The following is a 7957-nucleotide window of genomic DNA, read 5'->3' as shown; positions in this document are numbered from 1 at the left end:
ATGCCAATATGCATTGGCTCATTTAGTTTACAGTCTAAATGGATTGGTCTCTCTAAGCGAGATCCCAATTCGTTGGTCATCTGACGTGACATTTACGTTCCCTCCTTCAGGGAACGAGGGTTACAATACGTAACCGAGACGTTCTTGCATCTAGTTTTTTTTTTTTTATGTTTGAATGTATTACTATCAGCCATGATTATTCTACTCTATTCTATTATTCTACTGTTTCTATGCATATTCACTAATTGTTTACGAGAAGCATACATTTAAGAGGCTGACAATTAGCTGAACATTTACTTGTTTAATTATTGACACTTAGCTTACATTTTAAAATCTTTATTTGAATGTGGCAACATTTTTATTTTTAAACCTTTGTATATGGCAACATCATGCTCTACAATATTTCTATGAATAAATCTCTGACAGAGACTATCAGCCAATCACAATGGGCATAGTAAGCATGCTGACATCATCCATAGCAACGAGGTCAACCCCGCTCTTTCTTTTAGCTTAAGACTTCTCTCTATTCCTTAGTAAAAGTTTGTCTCAGCAGCTTTGTGAATAGGTTTTAAGAGACAAAAACTTTTACTGCTATTAGGGAGAACTCTTAGTGGTAAGATGAAATGTTTTGTGAATATGGGCCCAGATTTTGGCTGTTTTAAAATAAAAAGTGGAAAGTCAAATTTAGTTCTCATTGAGTTCTAATTTAATAGGGATGTAACTCACACTAGAGGCTTAGTACCTACTAACTACTTGGTTTCCAGTTTTGTTTTTCCAGGAATCCTTTGTCAAGCAGCTTCCTCAGAGATTTTATATATACTGTACCTCCTTGGTAACTCGGTCAACAGGCGTTATTTCATTGTTATATCTATAGCATGCCTTTTAGCACAATGAAATGTTATATAGTCCAGCAAACAGATCCAGATCTGTCTGTTTGCAATACAATTTTTATCAAAGAAGGCCCATGGCCCATAATGATAAGAATGAAGATATATTGGTACTACATGATTTAATCTCAAAAAGTATGAAAATGAAAGAGATGCACCTGTGCAGGATTTGCAGCTGGTGTCGCACTGTCTGCAGCTGTGCTTGCTCTCGTAAAAGTGCTGTGGACATTGATCTACACACTGTGGTGCCTCAAACTGACATAGACACATTCTAATAAAAGCCAAGAGGACAGCAGTCTACACACACGGCCTCCTGCTCCAACATGTATCCTGTTGAGAAAGCAAACAGAGGTGCGAAGAACCTATTAAATAGGCAAATGTCTTATTTATTCAGCAAGTTCTTTTTAAGAAGGAACTAATAAAAGGGAACATTGATAATCTGTTTATCAGGTGAGAGGGAAAGGAAAGCTAACCTGTTGGGTACTGGTAGCACATGTGATGCAATTCTGAGCCTTGGGACTGTAATGTCAGGCAGGATCTATCATAATGGCAAGTGTGACTTCCCTCTTTCGGAGTAAGAAAAAAAAAGACATAGTTATTGTGTCTAACTGCTATAAAATAAAAATGACACAAGCGGATAACAAAATATAAAATGAAAGATAATCCAAAATAAGAATTATTAATAATAGTATTTTTAATTTTACCTGATAAATATTCACATTATACATAACTTAAAAGTTTGTCTTTTTTTCTATATGTTATTAGACTTCTGAAGCAGTTACTGTATATAGGATTGCAGTGGATACTGATCACACAACAAAGGTTAATTAAATGATTTCCAAAATATAACATTGAAACCATAATAATTTAAAATCTGGTATGTTAAAATAAAATGTCAAAAACTTTCAATCAATATATTTAGTTAAATGTTAAATGAAGCCCACCAAAATTATTTCTAAACATTTCAGTGTAAAACATTTTGAAAATCAATGCTAAATTATAGGACAAAGTTTGGTTTGTTTTTCTCATGTTAAATGGCAGGAGTTCTTTCTCACCATCAACATATTGGCCTTCCAGGCAGCTGATCACCAGGCACTTCCTGTAAATTTGCGGGCTTCAGTCACTGCATCTGTTACAGTCTCTCACTCCAGGGCTGTGGCAGGTCAGACAGGAGCTGTGACAGGGCTGACAGCGCCACCCTCTGGAGTCTTTAAATGTGTCTGTTGGACACTCCTTCACACAGGTGCCATCTTTTTCTTGCAAAAGGTCTTGTTTATCCTCTTATTTTTGGTTTTATCCCTTAATTAGTGTTGTGATTTTTCATAGTAGTTTACCTAAGATATACATGAACAATAAGTGCTTACAAAGTGTGACATACACTACCATTCAGACTTTTGGAGTCAGTAAGATTGATTGATTGAAATTAATATGTTTGGTAACACTTTACAATAAGGTTCCATTTGTTAACTATATTCAATGCATTAACTAACAATGGGCAATACACTGTTAGTGTTTATTAAATGGAACTGTTAATTATTAGTTTGGGTTAGCTTAGGTCAATTAAATAACATTAATGGGTACTTTGATTTTTATAGTGCATTAGCAAATATTGGAATCAGCATTCAGATCTGGGGAATCTGGCTATCTGATGTTCTCTATGAGCATCGTTCTAAGCTCAGTGCTGCAGAAAAGGTGTGGCGCAAATCAAAAAATCCTACGGACCTTAATGTGTATCGGTCACTCTTCTTTTCCTTCTCTGCTAATGTCTTCACTGCTAAAAGGACATACTACTACAACAATATTAACAATTCGTCTAACTCTTGCATGCTCTTTAAAGGGGTCTTCAGATGCAAAATTCACTTTTACATGTTTACATGACACCAGCGTTTAACCTTAGACCCACCCTGAGTGAGCTGTCATCGGTCCACCATTGTTTCGACCCCAGAGCAGGGGTAGACAAGAATATCTCCTAAGCAATTGAGGTGTTTTGTTGATGGATGTAGTAATGAACATAGCAGTCATCATTTACTCCCGACATCTGAGCTGCTGAAGACGCAGTGGTATGCATTTGTTTTTGAAGGGAATTAGAGGTCTTCACGGGTCCAAAAATTTGTGCCCGAACCCGAAAGAGACCCGTAATGTACTACACCGAACCGACCCGGACCCGTCTATTATTTCAAAAGCTGGACCCGGACCCGTGTAGATCCAAGAAATGCCTACCCGGACCTGACCTGGACCCATCTATTATTTGAAAGCTGGACCCGAACCTGCCGGGAAGACACAGACCCGACTGGACCCAATTGTCACATATTCCACAATAAATTCCTATTATAAATCAATAAACCTGTTGTGAAAAATACAACTTTTTGTCTTACCTAATTTAAGGAGCTTAGTCTCTCTTCCTTGTACGTGACTGCCTGTGATGCATTACAATCCTCCGACAAGAAAGTTATCCATGTTATTCCTCTCGTTATTCCAAGTCCAAGCTTAATCCACTCATTATTTCAGCTTCAAAAGTCCACTTGATGTCACGGTGACGGATGACAAATGCAACTGTGCACATGTACATTCTGACTTGAGTTAACTCGCATAATAACTTCGACTGTTTGCCCTTTTGAACTATAATAACGATTGCTCGTTCAGTGCCATGGCCGCTGACGTTATTTATTTGCTATCATCTCTGTGCTCTGCTCTGCGTCGAGTCTGAATCTGACCACTAAAACTTTAAGATTAAAGGTTAATTTATATTATTATAAAAATGGGAGAATATGTAAAGCGTAATGTAAAATAAAAAAAAGGCGCCACTGAAGATTGGGTCAAAACATTTTTACCACACGACCTGGTATGCTTTAAAAGATGCGACGTGCCAGTTTTTGCTGAATCAAACTTCAACAGTGCATCACATGTATTAGTAATCTTCAGTGGCGCCTTTTCTTAGGCTATTTTACATTACGCTTTACATTTTCTCCCATTTTTATAATAATATAAATGAACCGTTTAATCTTAAAGTTTTAGTGGTCAGATTCAGACTCGAAGCAGAGCATCCTTCATGCATATATAGACGAACATCTGCACTCACTTTTTTCTGATGTTCGTCTACAATATGCATGAAGGATGCCCAGACAGAAGAGGTGCCCGTAGGTTTTACCTCTTTATACTCGTTGTTTTTTAGCTTTTTTTCGCACATCGCTAATGACCGTATCCATCATTACCGTGCGTGCACTTGCATTAACTCTGAGTCTGCGCACTCTGCTTCTAACGGCAGAGAGAGCGAGAGAGAGATTGGCTCACACTTTTCTTTTCGTAATTTTACAAGTTGCATGTTACAAAAAACACAAGCAGTGTCTGATCATGGCCGGGTGTTCTCCGAGTCCGATGACTCAGATCGCACGGGTATTACACACAATGTTAAACAGACCCGGGACCCGAAGTTATAGATTCGGACCTATGCATCTAAAGCAGGGTTCCTCAAATCTTGCCCTGGAGGGCCAATGCGCTTTTAGCTCCAACCTTGATCAAACTCACCTACCTGTGATTTTTCTAATGATCCTGAAGACACTGATTAGCATGCTCAGGTGTGTTTGATTAGGGTTAGAGCTAAACTCTGCAGGAAAGTGGATCTCGTGGGCCAGATTTGAGGATCCCTGGTCTAAAGTTTAAAGTCTCTCAGAGAACTGTGCGTCACCCCACAGGAGAGGGGGCGGGGTGAGCAGGGCTCATTAGCATTTAAAGGGAAATGTACCATCCTGTGACCCCTTTAAAATATTTTCTTCCCACCTTTGTCATCCTCCTCCCCCTCTTTTATCAACTCTAACAACTGAGGACTTTGCCACATTCTTTATTAATAAAATTACAACCATCAGTGCACAATTCTTCACACCACAAACTGTCAAACACATCTTACCTGCATAAACTCACATCTTTAACACATACTTTCACACTGGTGTCTTTCCCTCAGCATTTAAACAGGCTCGGATAGCCCCACTACTTAAAAGTGCAATAGGTGATTGTCTTCAGAAACATTTTTTGTAATGCTGGTTGAAAGTCTTTTCACATCCCGATAGCAATCATAAAGTTAAGTGGTCTAAATCTATTTATCTGTATTTATATATTCTGTGGAAGGCGTAGGACCAAGAAATGTTCATCCAATCAAAACGCTTGGTCCAAGTGTTTTAATTGGCTTTCCTACCTCCCTGTCAATGTGTTTTGCATACCATAACACAGGATACGTCATCAGCGCGTTCACGCATGCTGTGCAGACGGGCTGAGAATGGCAAACAAACATCAACAAACTGATCCTCCTTCCTGGTATTGTAGTACTTTTACTAACTGTACTATACAGTTTACTCACCGGTGAATGACACATGATGTAGCCCAGTGGTTCCCAATTCCAGTCCTCGCATGTCCTTTGCATGTCTCACTAAGTTAACACACCTGATTCAGATAACCAGCTCATTAGAAGAGAGCTACGTGCATGAACTGTGTTCCGATTGACATACTCCCTACACAGTGTTCTTTGCTCCCTACTCCATGAGCAGGGGAAATCCATTGAAGTTTACTTCACTTTGGAACAATCATTCACAGAATTGCACTATGCAGCATCTTCACACACAGACGAAACTTACTAGAAAAGTGTGACATAATATACTCTGTAAATAAATATTATTTAAATTTACATCTCGCACCCTTTAATGCCCTTTGTATGGAACTTATAAGCTCACTTCAAACTGGAATTACGGCGGAATATCCGGTGAGGTCCACTTCACAGGGCACTTAGATTCTATTATTGGGAACCGCTGATGTAGCCTATTGTAGTAATGTTGTCTCTGGTATTCTGGTACTTAGATTCTATTATTGGGAACCCCTGTTCTTCCACATCTTAAATTTTAAACTATACAGTCATGAAAAAAAAGATAAGAGTGTTGAATGAGGTCAGTAGTTCTTTATTTTAAACTGACAGAAGAGGAGGTTGAATGATCAGAGCTGAATGAGGTAGTGAGCAGACCAGTGCTGTACAAAGTGTCTGGTGCATGTCCCAGTGTGTTAGTGGTAGCTTGGGGCGGGGGGTAGGGACTGAGGTTCAGAGTTCAGTGGTGCATTGGGAAAAGGGGGGGGGGGGGGGGGGGGGTCGGGAGGGAGTTCAGCTTCCTGACAGCCTGATGAATGAAGCTGTCCTTCAGTCTGCTGGTCCTGGCCTGGAGACTCCGCAGTCTCCTCCCTGATGGCAGCAGACTGAAGAAGCTGTGTGACGGGTGAGTGGGATCTCCTGCGATGCAGAGGGCTTTACGGGTGAGACAGGTTCCATAAATGTCCTGGAGGGAGGGGAGGGAGACACCAACGATCTTCTCAGCTGCTCTCACTATGCGTTGAAGGGTCTTCCGGCAGGACGCGTTGCAGGGACCATACTACACAGCGATGCAGCTCGTCAGAATGCTCTCGATGGTGCCTCTGTAGAAGGTGCACATGATTGGGCCGGGCTCTGGCTCTTCTACGTTTGTGGGGGAAGTAGAGACGCTGCTGTACTTTTTTGGCTAGTGCTGCAGTGTTTTCAGTCCAGGAGAGGTCCTCTGTGATGTGCACACCCAATGAACTTAGTGCTGCTAACTCTCTCCACAGTTGCACCATTGATGGTCAGAGGAGCATGCTGAGTGTGCACTCTCCTGAAGTCAACAACAATCTCCTTTGACTTCTCCAAGTTCAGAGAGAGATTGTTGTCACTGTACCACCCGGCCAGGTGGCTCACCTCGCTCCTGTAGTTTGTCTCATCTCTGTTGCTAATGAGACCCACCACAGTCATGTCATCCTCAAACTTAAGAAAGAGGTTGGAGTTGTGTGACGGTGTGCAGTCGTGGGTCAGCAGAGTGAAGAGGAGGGGGCTCAGCACACATCCTTGGGGGGCCCCAGTGTTCATTGTTATGGTGCTGGATGTGTTGCTGCTGACCCGTACTGCCTGAGGTCTTCCAGTCAGAAAGTCTTACAGCCAGTTGCACAGCGAAGTGTTGAACCCCAGCTGGACCAGCATTCTGACGTATGAGTCTTTTTTCTCTAGATGCGTGAGTGGGGGGGGGGGGGGGGTTGATGTGTTGCATGACTAGCCGTACAAAGCACTTTATGAGAATAGGGGTAAGTGCAACTGGACGGTAGTCATTGAAGCAGGATGGAGACGGATTTGAAGCATGTGGGGACAACAGCCTGACTAAGCAAGATGTTTAAAAATGTCTGTGAAGACAGTGAGTTCCGCTGCACAGTCTTTCAGTACACATCCAGGAATGTTGTCAGGACCCAGAGCTTTGCGTGTGTTGATCCTGCTGCGGGATCTCCTCATGCTGTCCAGGGACAGCATCATCACCTGGTCGCCGGGAGGAGGTGGAGTCGTCTGTGCAGTGGAGTTGTTTTGTGCCTCAAAGCGAGCAAAGAAGGCGTTCAGTTCGTTCAGCAGGGAGATGGTGCAGTCACAGGTCCGCGGTGGGGGCTTGTAGTCCGTAATGGTCTGTATCCCCTGTCACAGGCTCCGAGTGTCTCTGCTGTCGCTGAATCGATGGGCTATCCTCATGGAGTACTGTATCTTAGCCTCTCTGATGCCGTGGGACAGGTTGGCCCTGGCTGTCCTCAGGCCCACCTCATCTCCAGCTCTGAAGGCAGCATTCCACGTCTCCAGGAGTCTGTAGACCTCCCCTGTCATCCACGGCTTCTGGTTGGCCCGGAACAGTGATGGTCTTTGTGACTGTTACATCATTAATATACTTGTTGATGTAGGCAGTGACAGTCTCTGAGTACTCTTGGAGGTCTGTGGTGTTATTGTACGTGGCAGTCTGTTTAAACATATGCCAGTCAGTGGTGTCAAAACAGTCTTGAAGAGCCTCAGACGACCCTTCTGGCCACACTTGAATTTGTTTGTGAACTGGTTTGGCGACTTTAACGAGCAGTCTGTATGCAAGCATTAGCATGACAGTGATGTGGTCTGAGGCACCGAGGTGGGGGGGGGGTGCTTTGTAAGCTCCTCCCTGTGTGGTATAAACAAGGTCTAAAAATTGTTGGAAATTTAATGTGTTGGTGTATTCTTGGGAACA

At 42.3% G+C, this 7957-nt stretch overlaps 1 long non-coding RNA gene across 1 annotated transcript; it reads right to left on the bottom strand.

Annotated features, from left to right (window-relative positions):
- Positions 1-614: 614 nt before the first annotated feature.
- On the bottom strand, positions 615-5312 carry LOC122142456. The gene is made up of 4 exons (XR_006158618.1): positions 5239-5312; positions 1943-2221; positions 1361-1453; positions 615-1217 (listed from the first exon to the last, which is right to left on the bottom strand). It is a non-coding gene; the product is annotated as an uncharacterized LOC122142456 (long non-coding RNA).
- Between the last annotated feature and the right edge of the window lie 2645 nt (positions 5313-7957).

This window comes from Cyprinus carpio, chromosome B25 (assembly GCF_018340385.1).
Source record: "Cyprinus carpio isolate SPL01 chromosome B25, ASM1834038v1, whole genome shotgun sequence".
Taxonomy (NCBI): Eukaryota; Metazoa; Chordata; class Actinopteri; order Cypriniformes; family Cyprinidae; genus Cyprinus; species Cyprinus carpio.
The sequence above is the reverse complement of the archived record's forward strand: the minus strand, read 5'-3'. Positions and strand labels throughout refer to the sequence as shown.